At 47.0% G+C, this 23246-nt stretch overlaps 1 long non-coding RNA gene across 2 annotated transcripts; it reads left to right on the plus strand.

Annotated features, from left to right (window-relative positions):
• The first annotated feature begins 256 nt into the window (after positions 1-256).
• LOC125525364 lies at positions 257-4623 on the plus strand. Of its 2 annotated transcripts, none has more exons than XR_007291275.1 (3): positions 257-810; positions 933-1229; positions 2437-4623. It is a non-coding gene; the product is annotated as an uncharacterized LOC125525364 (long non-coding RNA). The 2 variants fall into 2 exon arrangements; XR_007291274.1 differs by having other exon boundaries at positions 259-810; positions 1538-4623.
• The last annotated feature ends 18623 nt before the right edge of the window (positions 4624-23246 follow it).

The raw sequence follows: 23246 nt of genomic DNA on the forward strand, positions 1-23246 counted from the left end.
GCACACAAGGTGTTCCTCTGATATTCGGGAGTTGCATAATCTCATAGTCAGAGGAATTTAAAACTATAATGAAACTAGCCAACTCACCTCCATAAGGCTCCCCCGATTGGAGCTTCGTCGGCCGTCCGATCTGCATTCTGATGTGTTTGAGCCGTTGGATCTTCACAACAGTAAAACCCAATTTTCACCTCACGATCATCTTCACTGGCCAATGATAGGTGGGCTCGCGTCGTGTGCTTGTTGGCTGGATTCGTCGTCCCCGCGTGTAGGAAGTTTTGGCCAATCTGCTCCGCGCGTTCCGCGTCCAATCCTACCCTTCGCCTCGTCCCACTCCCACTCTCACTCCAGCCGCCACACAAACCCTAGCCCCCTAGCCCCCTTGCCCAATGCCCCCGATCCCCATAGCCGCCGCACGGTCTCGCTCCTCCTTCCCTCCCGCCGCACCCTCTCCTTGCTCACAGCCGCCTCCTTCCCACCTTCGCCCGAGCTCCGCCTTCCTCACCAGCCTCCTCCTCCTTGCCATCGGCGGAAGCGGTGAGCATAGGGACAGCGGCAATGGCTGGACGCGATGAGCTTGCCTCTGGTGGCGCCAGGAACCTGCACGCAAAGGGCGACCCCATGGATCCATCCCTGTAGGAGAGAGAAGATGCGGAAGGAGGATTGAAGGACAGGGGGAGGTAGGTGTGCTGGGCGGGGTGGTCTCGCCAGCGATGACAGGGCTGATCGGCCGGAGTTGGATCGAGATCCCGGCTGGCACGGCTCAGCTCCAACTCCCTCTTCCACCTCTCCGCTCCCCGACACTCAAATCTGGTAAATCTCCTCTTAGTTCATTGTGCTCTTGGACGATTACCGGATTAATTATCAATACTAATCCTGATGCTACCTTGGAATTGTATGGTTGGCTGATTTATCTTGTTTGACCGCTGTTCCAGGCTCTTCTGCACACATCAGTAGCTATGGAAAGAAAGCTTGTAGTGGAGTGGGTTCCTTTGTATGATCTTGGAAGATGGTCTGTGTTGTTGACTATGGACTTCAGACCGTTTCTATTTTCCTCCGTGAACCTACCACTGATGCTTTGGAGGTCCTTGCTTTGTGTTGATGACCTCTGAAGCCCATTAGAAAGCATGGCAACGGCTTAAGGTTAGCGCATTTCGAGAAGCCAATAGGTCGCCGCCTACTTCCTTAGGCTGACAATCACCTGCGGGATAAAGTGCGATGTTTTGCCTGAGGTGAGAACAAGGGTCGTTTCAGATCCACCTGAACCACCCAAAGTTTTTGTTAATAAATTTCTTCAAATGAGTAGTCCATCCTATTAATTACAATCCTTTTAGTTCATTTGAGTAGTAGCTGACTTAGTTGTTTATGTGCTTATTAACAGATGATTACACTTTTATTTTGCTTGGCAGGGACAAGATCTTGCTATTAATCAACTTTCTAGAATAATTTTTCCTGATCTGAATTATGAAATTTGCTTTGTTAACATAATCATATATTGTCACCTAAAAGGTGTAGGCTGAGATGATCGTTTTATTTGCAGACAGGATCAAGGACTGGGCCAACGTGGTTGTCGCGCACGAACTAGTGTAGCCCATTGGCACTGGTAAAGTTGTATCGGCGGCTCAGGCACATGAACTAAGTTCCTCCGTTTAGGTTTATTGGTGTTTCTGAACTAGCAGGCACAATTCATCTCGTGACCGCTGGCCGTTGTCTTCCCTTCTCCTAAAATTTGTGACCAAGCGATTAAACCTGAAATTGAAGCTTGGTCTTTCTCAAGATTTACCATGGTGTAATTTTATGCTACAGTCAAGCCTTGGATAGAAAATAAACATGTTATGAAGATGATATATCAGTTTTAGAAATACATATTGAAGGACTATAGCAGCTTTTCTTTTTACGAAATTTTGTTTTGTTGTTTTTCCATCTAAATCCAGTTGCCACCATGGTAATTTCTTTTCAGTCCCAACTCTCCTCCTGTCCCCCGCACTTGCTTGCTACGGGTTCTTGTTGTGTGTGTGCTTGTTGGCTTAGTGACGTGTGTGTTCAGGCACGCATTGTCTTTGCCTGCCAGGGTGTTCGCGCTGCTACTTGGCCGGTTACAGCGAGTAGGAAGCTGATAGGGTGGTATTTCTCCCTGGTCAGCCAAGGAGTTCGCACATCTCTCGGTTCTCTGGGCATGTCACCATGAACAAGCAGAGTGGGAGGACGCTCTTCTACTGGTTCTTGGATGCTCATGCACAGCCTCTCCTTCTCAAGCTCAATTGGGATTTCTTACTTACCTCATTCTCTTGTTTTTATTTTTTTTACTTAGTCACTTATTTCTGGAAAGATTTTGTAGTTATTATCTTGAGCTGCTTGTAGTTCAATAATGTTTCAGTTGCTACTTGGGGTGCATACCTGAAGGATAATAAACATTATTTTTGTTCTGTGTACATGCAGGACCAGGTTGCTCATCAGTTGGATGTGGAGTTGCTTCTGAGCTAGGACTCTCCCATGATCACTACATAGAAAAAGATACATCCAGTTTGGTTTCTAATGTCTGTTTTTGCCTAAGCAAAAACGGTAACAAGTTTATATTTTCGTATGGTTCTCAGTTTGTCTTTTCAAACTATTAGATTGTCCGGAACATCTAGGAACGACCTTTTTGTGTCCCCAACATTATCCTATTTTGTGAATAATCTTATATTGTTGATGCTGCATACAATCAAAGTATGTTCTTATAATCATACTTATGGCTAGCCAAATTTTATGGGCCCAACCTTATACTCATTAGATACAACCTTTGTATCTGCTTTTGCCAGTTGTCGCTTACCAGGTGCGACCTAGTGGGTGGTGGCGGCTCGATCCACTCTTGGATCCTTCTTACACTTCCCTGCCGGCTAGGTCAGCTACGACCTGGTGGGTGGTGGCGGCTCGATCCACTCTTGGATCCTTCTTACACTTCCCTGCCGGCTAGGTCAGCTACGACCTGGTGGTTGGTGGCGGCTTGATCCACTCCTGGATCCTTCTCCCACTTCCCCGTTGCCTAACACCGAGCACCCGGATGGGAGCATGGGATCGACGGTGGCCGGAAACATGATTTAAAATGGGACTTTATACCACCAAATAAGAATGTGTGTACATATATCTCATTGTACACAACAACACACCGTTTTTTTGGGTAATACTCTACCCAGGCTCAATTCGTCCTAGCAAAAGAAATCACATCAGGAGCAAAAGAACGAATTCGCTACTAACATTTCAAATCAAGATTTATCCATCTAATAGTCCCAAAATATATTTCTGTTCTCATTATTGCAACAGCCTTTTCTGTACCAACAATGTGACACTACACTACAATATATTTTCACAGGCCATGGAAAAATAAAGAATTTGACAATAGATAGCCTCCAGTCTAAAATTATAATTTTGCACGCACTTTGGAGCTATTGGATGCCTGAAAATATCGGTCCTCATGTAATCTAACTGTCACACCTCTTGAATCCAATTAGGAACTCTTTCATTATTGGTTATAAAGTGTTTGATTTGGTCAGTTAATACTCCCTCTGTTCATAAATAGAAGATATTTTAGAGACAAGCTGCATATTTAATGAAGCATCCACTTGCTGTAGGAAGCATGTTTTATGGTTCTGTACCAGGTAAGGTGTTCAGTAACCTATTTAACAATGCTTTCCAGCTTCTTTCCATGTTCTAACATACTTCATGTGTTGTGTAATAATCTACTGATGGCCAGTTACAACTCCATTTCACTATGGACACTGCATATGATGTTCTTTATTCTCAGCAAAGCAAACATCTCATTTGTTTCTCATACTATTCTCTACAAAAAACTAGGCGTTGCTGAAGCTGGAGTCATGATGGCGTTAGTAATCTTGGTGATGCTTCTTATATGGCAAACCAACTTGTTTTTGATTATCCTATGGGTTATTTATCCAGATGTTGCATATAGGAGTATTGTGGAGCTAATAATATTTGAATCTGAGCTAGCATACTATTTCAATTTGACTTCAAAAATTATAAATCTTAGTATTTGTTTTCAGTTATCAATCTTCTTCCCTTCTCCTTTTTTGGGTCACTTTTGATAGCTTCTTTCATTCTGTACATTTTAGTTGCTGCCTCAAGCCTTGGCTCTTTTTCTAGACTAGGCCTCAATTTATGGGAAAATGCAGTCTTCATTTACTGAGTTATATTTTTGTCTTGGTTTCTTCCAGGTCCCTCGTACAGTGGTTCAGAAAAAAACCCTATCCAATGGAGATGATGCATGAGGAGCGGCAAAGTCATGATCCATAAAGCCCTATGCTATTCTTTTTCTCACTGTGATTTTACTTTTTATGGTTGGATGCCAAGTAGCCAAGCAGACGCTTTTTGGTAGATTAGTTGCTTAGTTTCATAAGTTGAACTGCGTTGTCGAGTGCAGTGTGTAGGCTCTTTCTCGATTGCTCAGCAGGCGATCAATGCGGCACATGTGGAGGCTGTGAGAGCTGTGAATGGCACCGGTCTTGTCATACTTATGAGCAGGAGCACGGGCCACATTACTCTTCATGCCACTCTGAGCAGCCGAGATGTTGACTGCTGGTTGAGATTGATTTCCACGTTGAATGGAAGGGAGACCTATTTGAGTTCCTATATGAAAGGGTAAAGAAGAAGGGGCATGTTGTTGTGGTTGTTGCTGAAGGCGTTGGTCAGGAGTTGATTACTTGGATTGATGACCAGAACCAAGAGCGGGATGAGTATGTCAACATGTTGTTCTTTGACATTGGCCTTAAGTTTACATGCAACTCTCCTCCATGTTTACTCATTTCTGTTATCGTTGTTGTATCAAAACAATTGTATTTTTGTTGATGGCGCTTGGGCTCATTTTCAAGGAGAATGAGATGTGGGATAAACTACTCTGAAATGTTTAGTTCCCTTCAAACAATTTATTAGCTAACTAAGTTTGACTGCTGTTGCGCATCGTATAATTGTACTTTGATGTTGCCATCTTGCCTTTTATGTACACAATCACTTAAACTCTTATCGTATGTATTTGCTCAAACATAGTTACTAAAAAATGCAAATATTTTTAATAAGTACATGGTTTTAAATGGGACTCTGTGCCATTTGTCACAATGGGTCATGTTATACAAATATAATTTTTTGGCGCAACGGGTTATACATTTTTTTCAAACTTGGATCTCGCAATGTGATAAGACATTTTCAAAATAGCATGGTTTAACACATGAGCTTTGTACTACGAGTATCGAATATGCCCTTGCTAAATGAAACTCTTCATTGACAACATGACTTTAGCGCGTCTCTGCGCCATTTGGCGCAATGGGTCAACTAGTATATATATAAATCATGAAAAAAACAATAGCAATAAAGCTAAACTATCATAATGCTAAGCTAATGGATGGGTCTTGTCCATCACATCATTCTCTAATGATGTGATCCCGTTCATTAAATGACAACACATGTCTATGGTCAGGAAACATAACCATTTTTGATTAACGAGCTAGTCAAGTAGAGGCATACTAGGGACACTCTGTTTGTCTATGTATTCACACATGCACTAGGTTTTCGGTTAATACAATTCTAGCATGAATAATAAACATTTATCATGATATAAGGAAATATAAATAACAACTTTATTATTGCCTCTAGGGCATATTTCCTTCAGTCTCCCACTTGCGCAAGAGTCAATAATCTAGATTACACAGTAATGATTCTAACACCCATGGAGTCTTGGTGCTAATCATGTTTTGCTCGTGAGAGAGGCTTAGTCAACGGGTCTGCAACATTCAGATCCGTATGTATCTTGCAAATCTCTATGTCTCCCTCCTTGACTTGATTGCAGATGGAATTGAAGCGTCTCTTGATGTGTTTGGTTCTCTTGTGAAATCTGGATTCCTTCGCCAAGGCAATTGCTCCAGTATTGTCACAAAATATTTTCATTGGACCCGATGCACTAGGTATTAAACCAAGATCGGATATGAACTCCTTCATCCAGACTCCTTCATTTGCTACTTCCGAAGCAGGTATGTACTCTGCTTCACACGTAGATCCTGCCATGACACTATGCTTGGAACTGCACCAACTTACAACTCCACCATTCAAAATAAATATGTATCCGGTTTGCGGCTTAGAGTCATCCGGATCAGTGTCAAAGCTTGCATCGACGTAATCATTTACGACAAGCTCTTTGTCACCCCCATAATCGAGAAACATATCCTTAGTCATTTTCAGGTATTTCGGGATGTTCTTGACCGCTGTCCAGTGATCCACTCCTGGATTACTTTGGTACCTCCCTGCTAAACTTATAGCAAGGCACACATCAGGTTTGATACACAACATTGCATACATGATAGAACCTATGGCTGAGGAATAGGGAATGACTTTCATTTTCTCTCTATCTTCTGAAGTGGTGGGCATTGAGTCCGACTCAACTTCACACCTTGTAACATAGGAAAGAACCCTTTCTTTGACTGATCCATTTTGAACTTCTTCAAAACTTTATCAAGGTATGTGCTTTGTGAAAGTCCAATTAAACGTCTTGATCTATCTCTATAGATCTTGATGCCCAATATATAAGCAGCTTCATCGAGGTCTTTCATTGAAAATTCGTATTCAAGTATCCTTTTATGCTATCCAGAAATTTTTGTATTATTTCTAATCAACAATATGTCATCCACATATAATATTAGAAATGCTACAGAGCTCTCACTCACTTTCTTGTAAATACAGGCTTCTCCAAAAGACTGTATAAAACCATATGCTTTGATCACACTATCCAAGCGTATATTCCAACTCCGAGAGGCTTGCAGCAATCCATAAATGGATCGCTGGAGCTTGCACACTTTATTAGCACCTTTAGGATCGACAAAACCTTCTGGTTACATCATATACAACTCTTCTTTAAGAAATCCATTAAGGAATGCAGTTTTGACATCCATTTGCCAAATTTCATAATCATAAAATGCGGCAATTGCTAACATGATTCGGACAGACTTAAGCATCGCTATGGGTGAGAAGGTCTCATCGTAGTCAACTCGTTGAACTTGTCGAAAACCTTTTGCAACAAGTCAAGCTTTGTAGAGAGTAACATTACCGTTAGCGTCAGTCTTCTTCTTGAAGATCCATTTATTTTCTATGGCTTGCCAATCATCGGGCAAGTCAACCAAAGTCCACACTTTGTTCTCGTACATGGATCCCATCTCAGATTTCATGGCCTCAAGCCTTTTCACGGAATCTGGACTCATCATCGCTTCCTCATAGTTCGTAGGTTCGTCATGGTCAAGTAACATGACCTCCAAAACAGGATTACCGTACCACTCTGGTGCGGATCATACTCTAGTTGACCTACGAGGTTCGGTAGTAACTTGATCTGAAGTTTCATGATCATCATCGTTAGCTTCCTCACTAATTGGTGTAGGAATCAATGGAACTGATTTCTGTGATGAACTACATTCCAATTCCGGAGATGGTACAATTACCTTATCTAGTTCTACTTTCCTCCCACTCACATCTTTTGAGAGAAACTCCTTCTCTAGAAAGGATCCATTCTTAGCAACGAATATCTTGCCTTCGGATTTGTGATAGAAGGTGTACTCAACAGTCTCCTTTGGGTATCCTATGAAGACACATTTCCCCGATTTGGGTTCGAGCTTATCAGGTTGAAGCTTTTTCACATAAGCATCGCAGCCCCAAACTTTAAGAAACGACAGCTTAGGTTTCCTGCCAAACCACAGTTCATATGGTGTCGTCTCAACGGATTTAAATGGTGCCCTATTTAACATGAATGCGGCCATCTCTAAACCATAACCCCAAAACGATAGCGGTAAATCGGTAAGAGACATCATAGATTGCACCATATCTAATAAAGTATGGTTACGACATTCGGACACGCCATTACGCTGTGGTGTTCCAAGTGGCGTGAGTTGCAAAACTATTCCATATTGTTTCAAATGAAGACCAAACTCATAACTCAAATATTCACCTCCACGATCAGATCATAGAAACTTTATTTTCTTGTTATGATGATTTTCCACTTCACTCTGAAATTCTTTGAACTTTTCAAATGTTTCAAAATTATGTTTCATTAAGTAGATATACCCATATCTGCCCAAATCATCTGTGAAGGTCAGAAAATAACGTTACCCGCCACGAGCCTCAACACTCATCGGACCGCATACATCAGTATGTATTATTTTCAATAAGTCAGTTGCTCGCTCCATTGTTCCGAAGAACAGAGTCTTAGTCATCTTGCCCATGAGGCAGGGTTCGCAAGCATCAAGTGATTCTAAAAGCCCATAAGCATGGAGTTTCTTCATGCGCTTTACACCAATATGACCTAAACGGAAGTGCCACAAATAATTTGCACTATCATTATTAACTTTGCATCTTTTGCCTTCAATATTATGAATATGTGTATCACTACAATCGAGATTCAATAAAAATAGACCACTCATCAAGGGTGCATGACCATAAAAGATATTACTCATATAAATAGAACAACCATTATTCTCTGATTTAAATGAATAACCGTCTCACATCAAACAAGATCCAGATATAATGTTCATGCTCAACGCTGGCACCAAATAACAATTATTCAGGTCTAAAACTAATCCCGACGGTAGATGTAGAGGTAGCATGCCAACGGCGATCACATCGACTTTGGAACCATTTCCGACACGCATTGTCACCTCGTCCTTAGCCAATCTTCGTTTAATCCGTAGCTCCTGTTTTGAGTTGCAAATATATGAAACACAACGAGTATCAAATACCCAGGCGCTACTACGAGCATTAGTAAGGTACACATCAATAACATGTATATCAAATACACCTTTCACTTTGCCATCCTTCTTATCTGCCAAATACTTGGGGCAGTTATGCTTCCAGTGACCAGTCCCTTTGCAGTAGAAGCACTGAGTTTCAGGCTTAGGTCCAGACTTGGGCTTCTTCCCGGGAGCAGCAACTTGCTTGCTATTCTTCTTGAAGTTCCCCTTCTTCCCTTTTCCCTTTTTTTCCTGAAACTAGTGGTCTTGTTAACCATCAACACTTGATGCTCCTTCCTGATTTCTACCTCCGCATCCTTTAGCATCGCAAAGAGCTCAGGAATTGTCTTTTCCATCCATTGCATATTATAGTTCATCACGAAGCCTTTATAGCTTGGTGGCAGTGATTAAAGACCCCTGTCAATGACACTATCATCAGGAAGATTAACTCCCAGCTGAGTGAAGTGGTTATGGTACCTAGACAGTCTGAGTATGTGTCCACTGACATAACTATTCTCCTCCGTTTTGCAGCTGTAGAACTTGTTGGAGAATTTATATTTTTCAACTCGGGCATTTTCTTGAAATATTAACTTCAACTCCTGGAACATCTCATATGCTCCATGATGTTCAAAACATCTTTGAAGTCCTGATTCTAAGCCGTAAAGCATGGCACACTGAACTATCGAGTAGTCATCAGCTTTGCTCTGCCAGACGTTCATAACGTCTGGAGTTGCTCCTGTAGCGGGTTTTGGACCTAGTGGTGCTTCCAGGACGTAATTCTTCTGTGCAGCAATGAGGATAATCATCAAGTTATGGACCCAGTCCGTGTAGTTGCTACCATCATCTTTCAACTTAGCTTTCTCTAGGAACGCATTAAAATCAAGGGAACGGTAGCACGGGCCATTGATCTACAACAACATAGATATGCAAAAACTATCAGGTACTAAATTCATGATAAATTAAAGTTCAATTAATCATATTACTAAAGAACTCCCGCTCAGATAGACATCCCTCTAGTCATCTAAATGATCATGTGATCCATATCAACTAAACCATGTCCGATCATCACGTGAGATGGAGTAGTTTTCAATGGTGAACATCACTATATTGATCATATCTACTATATGATTCACGTTCGAACTTTCGGTCTGAGTGTTCCGAGGCCATATCTGCATATGCTAGGCTCGTCAAGTTTAACCCGAGTATTCTGCACGTGCCAAACTGTCTTGCACGCGTTGTATGTGAACATAGAGCTTATCACACCCGATCATCACGTGGTGTCTCGGCACGACGAACTATAGCAACGGTGCATATTGTGACGCCCCCGATTCAATCGTACACTAATCATATACACAAACATGTACGATCAAGATCAGGAACTCACGGGAAGATATCACAACACAACTCTACAAATAAAATAAGTCATACAAGCATCATATTACAAGCCAGGGGCCTCGAGGGCTTGAATACAAGAGCTCGATCATAGACGAGTCAGCGGAAGCAACAATATCTGAGTACAGACATAAGTAAACAAGTTTGCCTTAAGAAGGCTTGCACAAACTGGGATCCAGATCGAAAGAGGCGCATGCCTCCTGCCTGGAATCCTCCTAAACTACTCCTGGTCGTCGTCAGCGACTTGCACGTAGTAGTAGGCACTGTCGTGGATCTAAGACTGACAGTAGAATGGGGGGTAGGTACAAGGAGGCAAGATACTAGCTATGGCAAAGTTGCACACACGAGTTTACGAGTTCAGGCCCTTCGTGGAGGAAGTAACAACCCTACGTCTCGGTGCCCGGAGGCGGTCGGCTGGATTATGTATGTGTGTGTTTTTACAGAGGGTGCGAACCCTTGTGCCAGTGGAGGGGGGTGGCTTATATGGAGTGCGCCAGGACCCCAGCCATCCCACGTTACAAAGGGTTTAAAGTACATTAAGAAAGAGGCGTTACTGGTAACGCTAGCAATTAAGTGATATAAACGCCTATTAAGTCTATGAAATAAACTTCCGACCGTTGCCGTGCAGAGTGACTTTAGATCTTCTGCCGTCGAGTGATAATTGTTGTGGTCGAGTGACTTTGAATCTTCCGGGTGGAACGGCTTGTAGTCGAGTGGATGATGCTATCCCTTGAATGCTTCTGGTTTTAAGATGGTGTCCTAGGGGAGGGTGTCTAGGTCAGGCCCATGACCCTACCCTAGGTACATAGCTTCATCATTAGCCCCCGAATAGTTCAGGGTTTGAATGGAGAAGGAGTTGAGAGCACCTCCGATTCAATTTTCGCGCTTCAAAAGCGCCTTATGGGGACCAAATGAACAACCGTGATGACAACAACTTCTTTTTCAGTCGCCTTGATCCATTCTTGGTTCTGCCGAGTGAACTTTACTGTGATGTCTTGAGTACTGATATGAAAGAAATCTTCCGTCTAACAGGTTGCCCTGCTGCTCGTGGATATCATGGGATTCGTATTTTGGGGAAGCGCGCGGGACGGAGGAGGCTGCAGTAATCGGATGGGATTAGGCGAGGCCGCCTCGATCACCGCGCCACCTTTTTCGCCACGTACCTCGCACACGACTGTTGCGGGATTTTATAGGATCATCCGGACCCACAGGTTAGCCACTCGGAAGCGGCCTCAGATAAGGTGCCAGATTGGGGTTTTGTGGACAACGCGTCCCCATTCTCCTCCTTTCTCTTCTACTCTCTCCGCCATACCCACTTCTGCTCCCGACGTCACTCCTCCCTTCGAGTTTCGCCCGCGACCATGGGGAAGGAGAAGATGGTGGCTCTAGAGTGCGCGAAGAAGGCGACGGCGAAGGCGAAGGGGAAGAAGTCCAGCTAGGGCGGATCTTCATCGGGTCCGGTCTACCGCACAGCTGGATCCAGGGCGAGTGGATCCGGTCGACGATCAGTTAGGACGACATCGACGATCTGGTCGAGGGGGGGGGGGGCTGATTCCCCATGAATCGGCGCGGCTCTCGGAAGGCGAGACCGAACCGCATCCGCGAGAGGGTGAGTGCGTTCTCCTCACCACCCATGTTAACCGTGGATTTTCTCTGCCTCCCTATCCTTTTTTCCGGGGATTCTTGAACTTCTTTGGAGCACAACTCCACCACTTTACTCCCAACACCATCATATATCTCGCTGCCTATGTGTCCATGTGCGAGAACTTCTTAGGTTGTAGGCCACACTGGGGTCTTTTCTAGCACATTTTCACGTGTCGTTCCCAGTCGGTCAAGAAGGCCAACCCGAGTGACGAGAGGACACATGTGATTCAGATGTGCGGGGGTCTTGGGATTCAAATGAGAGGTAAAAGCACTTTCCCAGCCATGATCCTTCCTAAGTCGGTCCGAGGATGGCAGTCGACCTGGTTTTATTGCAAAGACCAGCCGACTCTAGGTCAGTCGACCGGACTTCCTGCTTTCTCCATGGCTCGGGTCGAGAAGCCCTCAGCCTTGAAAGTGATCCCAGAGGAGAGGGCGTAGGTGAAGGTGTTGGTCGAGCGGGTGGTCCAGCTCGTCCGGGATGGCGTGACCGGTATGGATCTGTTGGAGGTCTTCCTTAAATGAGGCATCCAGCCGCTCCAAGCCCGTGACCATCCGATGTGGATGTACTCAGGTATTGAGGATTCCACTCGGATCCACCCGGAGGAGGTCGACGAGGACACGGTGGAGAAGTGGCTGAAAGGCATCACTGGCAATAAGGATAACCCCAGGGGGTCCAGGAGAGTCGCTCCATTCGACAATTTGCGCCAGCCAGACCAGGTCCGACTCTGGATTGCCGAGTGTTTTCTTGATTTATCATGTAATCGCTTGTTGACAACCGACTGATTTTTGCTTCGCTTGTTATCTTTCAGGCCCTTACTGAGATGTACTCGATGCCCAATGGAGAGCAGGAGCAGGATCCAGAGGGGGAAGCGAGCGGGGGCGAGAGCAGCAAATGGCACTCTGAGGAGGAGGAGGACGAGGAGAGTGACGACCCAAGTGATGAAGAAGAGGTCGACTCGCCTCCTCGTAGAGAAAAAAGATCCAAGCATGCTCACGACCCGGCAAGCATCCATGACAAAGCGACCGCACCGACTGGGCAGTCGTCGAAGCGCCCCCGGACGTCTTCTCCAGTGCCGACTGAGAGGGCACCGAAGCAACCGATAGTTGCATCGTCTCCAGCGTCGAAACAACCGAAGGTTGCGTCATCCAAACCGCCGAAGGCTTTGCTCCAGATCAAAGTGGCCATTCCTACTATATCTGGGTAATAATCAAACCTGATTCTTTGGTTGACTCACTGCAACAAACGTGACCGACTGAATATTGAAATTTGCAGAGCTGCTACCTCCGGGACTTCCACCCACAAGTACGAAGACGAAGAGATGGAAGATGCAGTTACCTCCAACCCAGGTACAACTCTCGTAATCCTGTCCTTCGTTACTTGGTCGATTAAATTCTGACGATTGATCTGGGGTCGACTGATTTCTTTGCAGCCCCTCCTAATATCATTGAGCTTCCAGATGATGACGAGGACGTGCCGCCGAGGCCCAGAAGGAACAAGAAGGCGTCAGTTGGCAAGGCATCCCAATCATAACCGGCGGCAGAACCAGAAGTTCGACAACTTGAAGATGTGAGCAGGGTTTCTGTTACTTTTGCCGATCCAATGTCGAGTGTACGCCCCACATCGTCGACTGTGCCGATGCCTTCTTCAACCGTCCAACTTCATACCTCAGAACTTCAAACTGCTGTGTCTGGACTGTCAGTCCCGTTCTTCACTACTCGTCACGTTCCAGAAAGCCAGGCGGACGCCGCTGCGGAAGCCATTCGCCAGGCTGGTATAATTATGGAGCGGGTGAAGGCGGTGCACGAAAACAGTCAGGCTGCTTGTGACGCAAGCGCGGCCCTTCGAGCTAATGTCCAAGCAAGTTGGCTTCCGACTGAACTTGTTCTGTTAGGATATGCTACCTGAATAATTTTTCTCCGTGTAATCTCTTGTTGTCCTACACTTCGCATCTGCACACCCACTGGGTGTTTTGTCATCTTTTTTGTTTTCACTCTTCCACTCGGTCTAGGCGGACCGTGTTGAGTGGAATCTGAACCAGTGGGGGCACGCTAAGTGCACCCACTAGGTGTAGTCCCCGAGACCACAGTCGACTGCTGGCAGTCGGTTGGGGTCTGAACACTTCTTTCTCTTTTTGTTTCCACTCGGTCTAGGCGGACCGTGTCGAGTGGAATCTGGACCAGTGGGGGCACGCTAAGTGCACCCACTGGGTGTAGTCCCCGAGACTACTATAGAATGTTTGATTCTGCGGTAGTCTTTAAAGTTTTATTCACTCGGAGGTAAATAATCTTTGATCTTGTTCACTGACACGTCGTTTACTTATTGCAAAAATCCTGTGCGCCTATCTCCAAATTCGTTGAATTCGAGGAAAAGCAGAGGCAACTCAACCTTGACTTAGAGCTGGCCCGGCAGAACTTAAAAAAGGCTCAAGATGAAGTTGTCGGTACAGAAGGTAACGGCCTGTCGACTACTTATCTCGACCATCCTTCAAGTTATCCCTTCGTTCTTCTGTTTGACCCAAATGTGTGTTTCACAGAGAAAATGAGGCTGGCTCTGGAGAAGAAGGACCTCGACCTTGCAGCTGCGCAAAAGGAGGCTCAGGAGAAGACTGCCCTTGCTGACAAAAAGTTGGCTTCGATCGGAGCGCTAGAGGAGGAAATAACCAAGCTGAAGTCGTCTCTTACTAAATCCAACCGAGAGGCGACTCGTCTGAAGAAGGATAAGGTGACTCTGAACGAGCAGCTGGAAAGCATGTCTCGTAGGAGAAACGACTTGGAAGCTTATCTGAAAGCCCCCGCCAAGAAGCTCTTCCTTATGCTCGAAGGTACCCCCTTTTATCCGACTGTTTCACTGTTTGCAGGTCACTGCGGACCAGTCGACTCATTAACTCCTTGAATCTGCAGAATTCTGCCAAAAATTTGAAGAGGAAACTGGGCAGATCGAGACGGGCTTGGATCCCATCCTTTCTCTAGTCGGCAATGAGGCTGCCATGAATGTGCTTCGACTAGAATCTCGTGTTGCTAGTGTTACCAGTTATCTTGCTCATTTGAAGGTAGCGACGTCACGCATTGACACATCACTCTGGCCAAGGGCAATGCTTCAAAATTATCTCGAGTCTCTAATGACTCGACTCAATGAGGTTCCTGGTCGAGTGCAGGAATGGAAGAAGTCTTCTGCCCGATGCGGTGCTGACGTGGACCTGTCGTTGGTTAGGGTCCACTGCAAAGAAGCGCGAGAAGAGAAGTTGGCGGCGATCAAGGTTGCTAACACCAAAAGACACGACTTCCAATCCTTCATGGAGACTTTCATTGATGCTGCCACTCGGATCGCTTACGGGATCGATCTGGACGAGTTCGTCGAGCCTGCAAGCCCTCCTCCTACGGAGTGAACAAACTTGATACCTCGCCTTAAATTTGCCTCGGAATGCCGAGTGATTTTGTAACCGTTAAACTCCTTCGGGCCTGATGCCCGAGTACTTTTATCTTTGTCCTGAAACTTTTAAGATTTTAACCGAACTTGGTTTATGTTCTGCATGTGCTTGCGTTTGCCTTCGAGTGGAACTTGTTCTTCACTCAGAATATTCTTTGAACTTGAGATGCAATTCTAAGGGAGATATCACAGTCGATCTGCACCTCGTCGTCCTTGCAGATAGGGATGGAGCGCATGTTGTACTTGTGGCGCAGCTCCAAGGAGAGGGTTGCAGTAGACCTACACCTCGTCGTCCTTGCAAACAGGGATGGAGCGACGTTGTACTTGTGGTGCAGCTCCGAGGAGAGTGTTGCAGTCGACCGGCACCTCGTCGTCCTTGCGGATAGGATGGAGTGCTCGTTGTACTTGTGGCACAGCTCCAAGGAGAGGGTTGCAGTCGACCTGCACCTCGTCGTCCTTGCAGATAGGGATGGAGCGCACGTTATACTTGTGGCACAGTTCCGAGGAGAGGATTCTAGTCGACCTGCACCTCATCGTCCTTGTGGATAGGGATGGAGCACACGTTGTACTTGTGGCGCAACTCCAAGGAGAGGGTTGCAGTCGACCTGCACCTCGTCGTCATTATGGATAGGGATTTTTTTCAAATTTGGCGAGTATTGGACTATAGCTAAGCCCCCGAGTGTGAGGTTTGCTCATCGCTCGGTAGGATTTTTTTAAACTTAGGCGAGTACTGGACTGCAGCTAAGCCCCCGAGTGTGAGGTTTGCTCATCACTCGGTAGGATTTTTTAAACTTACGCGAGTACTGGACTACAGCTAAGCCCCCGAGTGTGAGGTTTGCTCATCGCTCGGTAGGACTTTTTAAACTTAGGCGAGTACAGGACTGCAGCTAAGCCCCCGAGTGTGAGGTTTGATCATTACTCGATAGGATTTTTTAAACTTAGGCGAGTACTAGACTGCAACTAAGTCTCCGAGTGAGAGGCTTGCTCACCACTCGGTAGGATTTTTCAAACTTAGGCGAGTACTGGACTGCTGCTAAGCCTCCGAGTGAGAGGCTTGCTCACCACTCGGTAGGATTTTTCAAACTTAGGCGAGTACTGGACTGCAGCTAAGCCTCCGAGTGTGAGGCTTGCTCACCACTCGGTAGGATTTTTCAAACTTAGGCGAAATGGATTCACAGCTAAGCCCCCGAGTGAGAGGCTTGCTCACCACTCGGTAGGACTTTCCAAACTTAGGCGAGTATTGGACTGCAGCTAAGCCTCCGAGTGAGAGGCTTGCTCACCACTCGGTAGGATTTTTCAAACTTAGGCGAAACGGATTCGGAGCTAAGCCCCCGAGTGAGAGGCTTGCTCATCACTCGGCGGGATTTGTTAAACTTAGGCAAAATGGATTCGCATCTAAGGCACCCACTGGGGGATTTAGAACATAAACATAAAAGAGAACAACGATTATTTATGAGACTGTAAAACCGTGTCTTTGATAATCAAACTAAGGGATACTTCTTATTACATCTCAACAGTCTGAATGCTTAAGTGTAAAAGGGGCGGAGCAACTCCGCATTCCAAGCGCGTGGCTCGTCTTTCTTATGCTCGACGTTGTAGAGGTGGTACGCTCTGTTGTGGAGCACTCTGGTAATGATGAAAGGACCTTCCCAAGTAGGGGCGAGCTTGTGTGGTTTCTGCTGATCCACTCGAAGAACCAAATCTCCTTCCTGAAATGCTCGACCCCTCACGTTTCTGGCGTGAAATCGACGCAAGTCTTGCTGATAAATGGTCGATCGAATCAGAGCCATCTCTCTTTCCTCTTCTAGGAGATCAACTGCGTCTTGCCGAGCCTGTTCTGCTTCATCTTCTAAGAAAAGCTCGACTCTGGGTCCATTGTGAAGCAAGTCACTCGGAAGCACAGCTTCAGCTCCATAGACTAAGAAGAATGGTGTTCGACCAGTCGACCGATTTGGAGTCGTCCTCAAACCCCAAAGTACTAACGGAAGTTCATCGACCCAGGCGCCTGCCGCATGCTTGAGGTCATGCATCAGTCGGGGTTTCAGTCCTTCGAGGATTAATCCGTTTGCTCTTTCATCTTGTCCATTCGACTGGGGATGGTCGACCGATGCATAGTCGACTCGAGTGCCTTGGGAAGCACAGAAGGCTCTGAACTCATCCAAGTCGAAGGTCGAGCTGTTGTCAGTGATGATGCTATGTGGAACACCATATCTGAATGTTAACTCTCTGATGAAACTGACCACAGTACTGGATTCAAGACTTTTGATAGGTTTGGCTTCAATCCATTTGGTGAATTTGTCGACTGCCACGAGTACATGAGTGAAGCCGCTCCTACCCGTTCTTAGAGGTCCAACCATGTCCAAACCCCAAACAGTGAAGGGCCAGGCGAGTGGAATGGTCTTCAGGGCTGACGCAGGCTTGTGAGACATGTTGGAGTAAAACTAGCAGCCTTCACATTTGTCAACTATTTCTTGTGCCATCTCATTTGCCCGTGGCCAATAAAATCCTGCTCGGTATCCTTTGGCTACAATGGTCCGAGAGGACGCATGGTGAACATAGGTCCCCGAGTGGATGTCGTTGAGGATCACTCGACCTTCCTCTGGTGTTATGCATTTCTGGCTGACTCCAGTTAGACTTTCTTTGAACATCCGCCCTCTTATCACAGTAAAAGCTTTGGATCGGCGGACGACCTGCCGGGCCTCTTCTTCGTCCTCTGGTAGTGCCTTCCTGAGGATGTATGCAATGTACGGCACTGTCCAGTCGGGAGTGATGACCAAAACCTCCATGATCAAGTCGACCACGGCCGGGACTTCGACTTCAGTCGGATCAGCGGTACTCTTTGGCTACGGGGGCTCTTCAGTGAAAGGATCTTCCTGGACTGAAGGTGTATGAATATACTCCAAAAACACATTACTGGGAATGGCTTCTCTCTTGGAACCTATCTTTGCCAAATCATCCGCTGCTTGATTTTCCAGTCGGGGTATATGGTGAAGTTCTAAACCCTCGAACTTCTTTTCTAACATTCTCACCGCATTGAAGTAGCCAGTCATAGCTGGGCTTCTGACATCCGACTCCTTCATTACTTGATTCACCACCATATCTGAGTCACCGTAGACCATGTGGCGATGGACGCCGAGTGAAATGGACATACGCAACCCGTACAAAAGTGCCTCATATTCAGCTTCGTTGTTGGAGGAATCGAAATGAATTTGGAGAACATAGCGGAGCTTGTCGCCTCAGGGGGATACCAATACCACCCCAGCACCAGAACCATTCAACATCTTGGATCCATCGAAGAACATGGTCCAGTGGTCCAAGTGAATCTGAGTCGACAGTTGCTGTTTCGATCCACTCGGCGAGGAAATCCACTATTGCCTGGGACTTGATATCTTTCTTTGCCTCAAACTTGATATCCAAGGGAAGGAGTTCAATCGCCCATTTTGCCACTCGACCAGTTGCATCTCTGTTGTTCAAAATTTCCGACAATGGGGCATCGCTGACGACTGTAATGGAGTGATCGGAGAAATAATGTGCAACCCTCTTCGTGGTCATGTAAATCCCATAAACAAGCTTCTGATAATGTGGATATCTTTGCTTGGATGGAGCTAAAACTTCAGAAACATAATATACTGGGCGTTGAACTTTATAGGCTTTTCCTTCTTCTTCCCGCTCGACCGTGAGTACTATACTGACAACTTGTCCAGTGACTGCAATGTAAAGCAGTAAAGGCTCTTTGCTGATTGGGGCAGCGAGCACCGGCTGGGTGGAAAGCAAGGCTTTGAGATCTGAAAATGCCGCATCAGCTTCAGGAGTCCACTTGAACTTGTCAGATTTCTTCATCAGTCGGTAAAGAGGCAATGCATTTTCACCGAGGCGAGAAATGAATCCACTCAAGGCGGCCAAACAACCAGTAAGCTTCTGGACATCATGCACGCGCATAGGGCGCTTCATCCGGAGTATGGCACCAACTTTCTCTGGGTTCGTGTCGATCCCTCGTTCGGAAACGAGGAAGCCGAGTAACTTTCCGCCAGGAACTCCGAAAGTACACTTTGATGAGTTAAGCTTGATATCATATCTTCTCAAGTTGGCAAAGGTTTCAGCAAGGTCAGTCAGCAGGTTGGAACCTTTGTGCGACTTGACCGCAATGTCATCCATGTATGCTTCCACATTCTGATTGATTTGAGTGAGCAGACACTTCTGAATCATCCTCATGAATGTGGTCCCAGCATTCTTGAGACCGAATGGCATGGTGACATAACAAAAACACCCAAATGGAGTGATGAAAGCTGTTTTTATCTCATCGGGTCCATACAGTCAGATCTGATGGTACCCGGAATAGGCGTCTAGGAAAGACAAACGCTCACACCCCCTAGTCGAGTCAACAATTTGGTTGATACAGGGGAGAGGAAAATGATCTTTCGGGCAGGCCCGATTGATATGCTGGAAGTCAATGCACATGCGAAGTGAGTCGTCCTTCTTGGGGACCATAACAACATTGGCGAGCCACTCGGAGTGGTAAATCTCGTGGATGAACTCAGCTGCCAGGAGCCGAGCCACTTCCTCGCCAATTGCTTTTCTCTTCTGTACGGTGGACCGTCGAAGATGTTATTTGACTGGTTTTACTTTCTGGTCGACTCGCAAACGATGCTCAGCCAGTCCCCTGGGTAGACCCGGCATGTCAGAAGGTTTCCATGCAAAGATGTCCCAGTTCTCACGGAGGAACTGGATGAGCGCTTCTTCCTATTTGATGTCGAGTGAAGTTGAAATATGAGTAGGAGCAGCATTAGGATCAGTCGGGTGAATATGAATCGACTTGGTTTCACCAGACGACTGAAATGCAGAATCAGTGGCAGGCTTCTTGGAGCGCAGCAAATCACTCGGATCTGCATTTTTCTGGTATTCTTGCATTTCGACTGCCACCATTTGTGCATCAGCAATTTTTGAGCCCTTCTGGAAGCACTCTTCTGCTTTCTGCCAATTTCCAGTGATAGTGATCACTCCTCTGGGACCAGGCATTTTCAATTTGAGGTATACGTAACATGGTCGAGCCATGAAATGTGCATAGGCAGGCCTACCCAGAATGGCATGATAAGCACTCTTGAAATCTACCACTTCAAATGTCAACTTTTCTTTGCAGTAATTCTTGGAATCGCTGAAAACCACATCAAGGGCGATCTGGCTGAGTGATTCAGCCTTCTTGCCGGGTATAACGCCATGGAAACTCATATTACTTTCGCTGAGCTTGGACATCGGAATCCCCATTCCCTTCAAGGTTTCAGCATAAAGGATATTCAGGCCGCTACCACCATCCGTCAGCACTTTAGTCAGTTGAGTGCCTTCAACAACTGGGTCGACCACCAACGCTTGCCTCCCAGGGGTGGCTATACGTGCTGGATGGTTAGACTGGTCGAATGTGATGGTAGTCTGGGACCACTTCAAATAACTTGGTGTTGCCGGAGCAACCATGTTCACTTCTTCGTTGATAACTTTCAATCGACTTTTGCTCTCAACATCAGCGAAAATCATCAGAGTGGAGTTGACGTTAGGGAAACCGTCATCATCCTCTTCCTTGTCCTCATCCTTGTCCGACTCCTTTTCCTTCTCTTTGGGTTGCTTCTCTCGGAATTGCTGGATCAGGAGTCGACACTGTCGAGTGGTGTGCTTGGGATAAATCAAATTACCCTCTTCATCTTTCTTGGTGTGAATGTGACATGGCAAATCCAACACATCATTTCCGTCTTGATCTTTCACTTTCTTGGGATTCCAGGACCCTTTGGGCTTTCCCTTGAACTTTCCTTGAGCCACAACTAAGGCCTCACCAGGAGCAACTAGCTCGGCCTTACGCTTCTGTTTCCGATTGGAAGTACCTCCACCGGTGTCCTGGGAGACTGTTTTGTGCTTGCCACTCCGGAGTCGGTCTTCCTCTTCGTCGTTAGTGTATTTGGTTGCAATCTCCATCATCCGAGTCAGAGTCATATCTCCTGTCCGAGCGAATTTCAGATTCAACTCTCGATACTTAACGCCTTCCTTGAAGGCACAGATTGCTTAGTGATATGACACATTTTCCACTGTATGGTGTAATGTGATCCATCTCTGTATATAATCTCTCAAGGTTTCATTCGGTTTCTGTACACAACACTGCAATTCTGTCAATCCTGCCGGTCACTTGCAAGTACCTTCAAAAGTTCTAACAAACACTCTGGCGAGTTCTTCCCAACTGTATATGCTACCAGGTGCTAGTTGGTTCAGCAACGCCCTGGCCGAGCCATCTAGCATGAGAGGGAGGTGCTTCATTGCCACTTCATCATTGCCACCACCAATTTGCACAGCCACTCGGTAATCTTCAAGCCAAGTGTCAGGCTTAGACTCACCGGTGAACTTGCTGACTCCAGTCGCCAACCTGAAGTTGGAAGGAATCACTGCAGCCCTGATGGCTCTGCTGAAACACTCGGGACCGGAAACATGCACTCTGCTGCCAGTCGGATAATCTCTGTCATGACCTTCTCTATGCGCTCTATTCCTGTCAACCAGACCTTGAACGAGAATAGATCTCGCATCAAAGCATGGCTCTCTTGGGTCGACTGGTACTCTTCGCTCCCCACTGTGGGGGCGCCTATCATCCTGCCGCCGAGGCACGTATGACCCACTCCTCGGAGGAGGCGTGGGCACTCGATGATGGTCATCGTGGCCGAGTCGGTGATCATACTGCTCGCGGTTTCTGTACTGATCCTGCCGGTGCCCACGTCCCTCACGCCGCGGAGGCGATCTTGGGCTGTGAGCCGACAGGACTGTGTCTGCCACCACAGACCTGCTATGGATCCTACTCCGCGACTGAGATACTACTGTATTCTGTTCTCCAGCTACTCGAAGCAAGGCTCGGATCTGCATCAAACCCCTGTCTGCCTCCAACTAGGAAGGCTGGATTGACTCTGCTATTCGGGCTGCGGCTGTGAGATTTTGGATCGGAGTGCGGTATACCTGAGTTTCAGGTGAAAAAAGCTGTCGTCGACAGGATTCAGGGATCCGTTGCCAAGCACGTTCGTCGAGTGCATGCTGCAGGTTCTCCAGTCGAGTGCGCTCAGCCAAGTTGGCCAGGCACGCTTCCTCCAAGGCCTGGGCCTCGGGGGTTTCTCCAACGATAGGAGTGTGAAGTGCATCCATGTTGCGGCGGCGAAGCTCTTCCCTCCGCTGTGAAGAAAGGGGCTCGGGGCGGCACTCCTCGTGAACACGCGACGGATCGCCGCCACCATCGCCACCGTCGTTGCGGGGGAAGCCAGGAGGACTAGGTGTTCCGTCGACCATCAAGACTTCTGCCGCGGGATCGCCGCTGTCGCATTCGGATGCGGTCTCGACGGAGCCAGTCGAACAGGCCGTAGAGAGATTCGTCTGGCTCGATGGCCGCGACATGTGAGATGGCCGACTGGCGGGCCACCGCATGCCTCACCCACCGCTGGAGCCGCGACCGACCGGAACGCTTGTGCCGGCGAGTGGCGGGGGATGAAGACACCACAGGAACCGACCGAAATTGGGTCGATGGTTACCGGAGAAGGACGCCGCGGATGCACGCGCGAAAGTGCGTCGCCCCATGGACGAGGAGCGCATCGACGTCGAGCGGAGCTTCCTGGAGCCAGGCGGAGTCGTCGGTGATGAACACGAGTGCACCGAGATGGATCTCGCGGCCCTCACCTAGTCCTCCGATGGAAACCATGACGATGAGAATCGGAAAAAATTGCAACTCCACCAGAAAGTCGCTAAGACACCTGCCCCACGGTGGGCGCCAACTGTCGTGGATCTAAGACTCACAATAGAATGGGGGGTAGGTATGAGGAGGCAAGATCCTAGCTATGGCGAAGTTGTACACACGAGTTTACGAGTTCCAGCCCTTCGCGGAGGAAGTAACATCCCTACGTCTCGGTGCCCGGAGGCGGTCGACTGGATTATGTATGTGTGTGTGTTTATAGAGGGTGTGAACCCTTGTGCCAGTGGAGGGGGGTGGCTTATATAGAGTGCGCCAGGATCCCAGCCAACCCACG

This window comes from Triticum urartu, chromosome 7 (assembly GCF_003073215.2).
Source record: "Triticum urartu cultivar G1812 chromosome 7, Tu2.1, whole genome shotgun sequence".
In the NCBI taxonomy this organism is placed as follows: domain Eukaryota; kingdom Viridiplantae; phylum Streptophyta; class Magnoliopsida; order Poales; family Poaceae; genus Triticum; species Triticum urartu.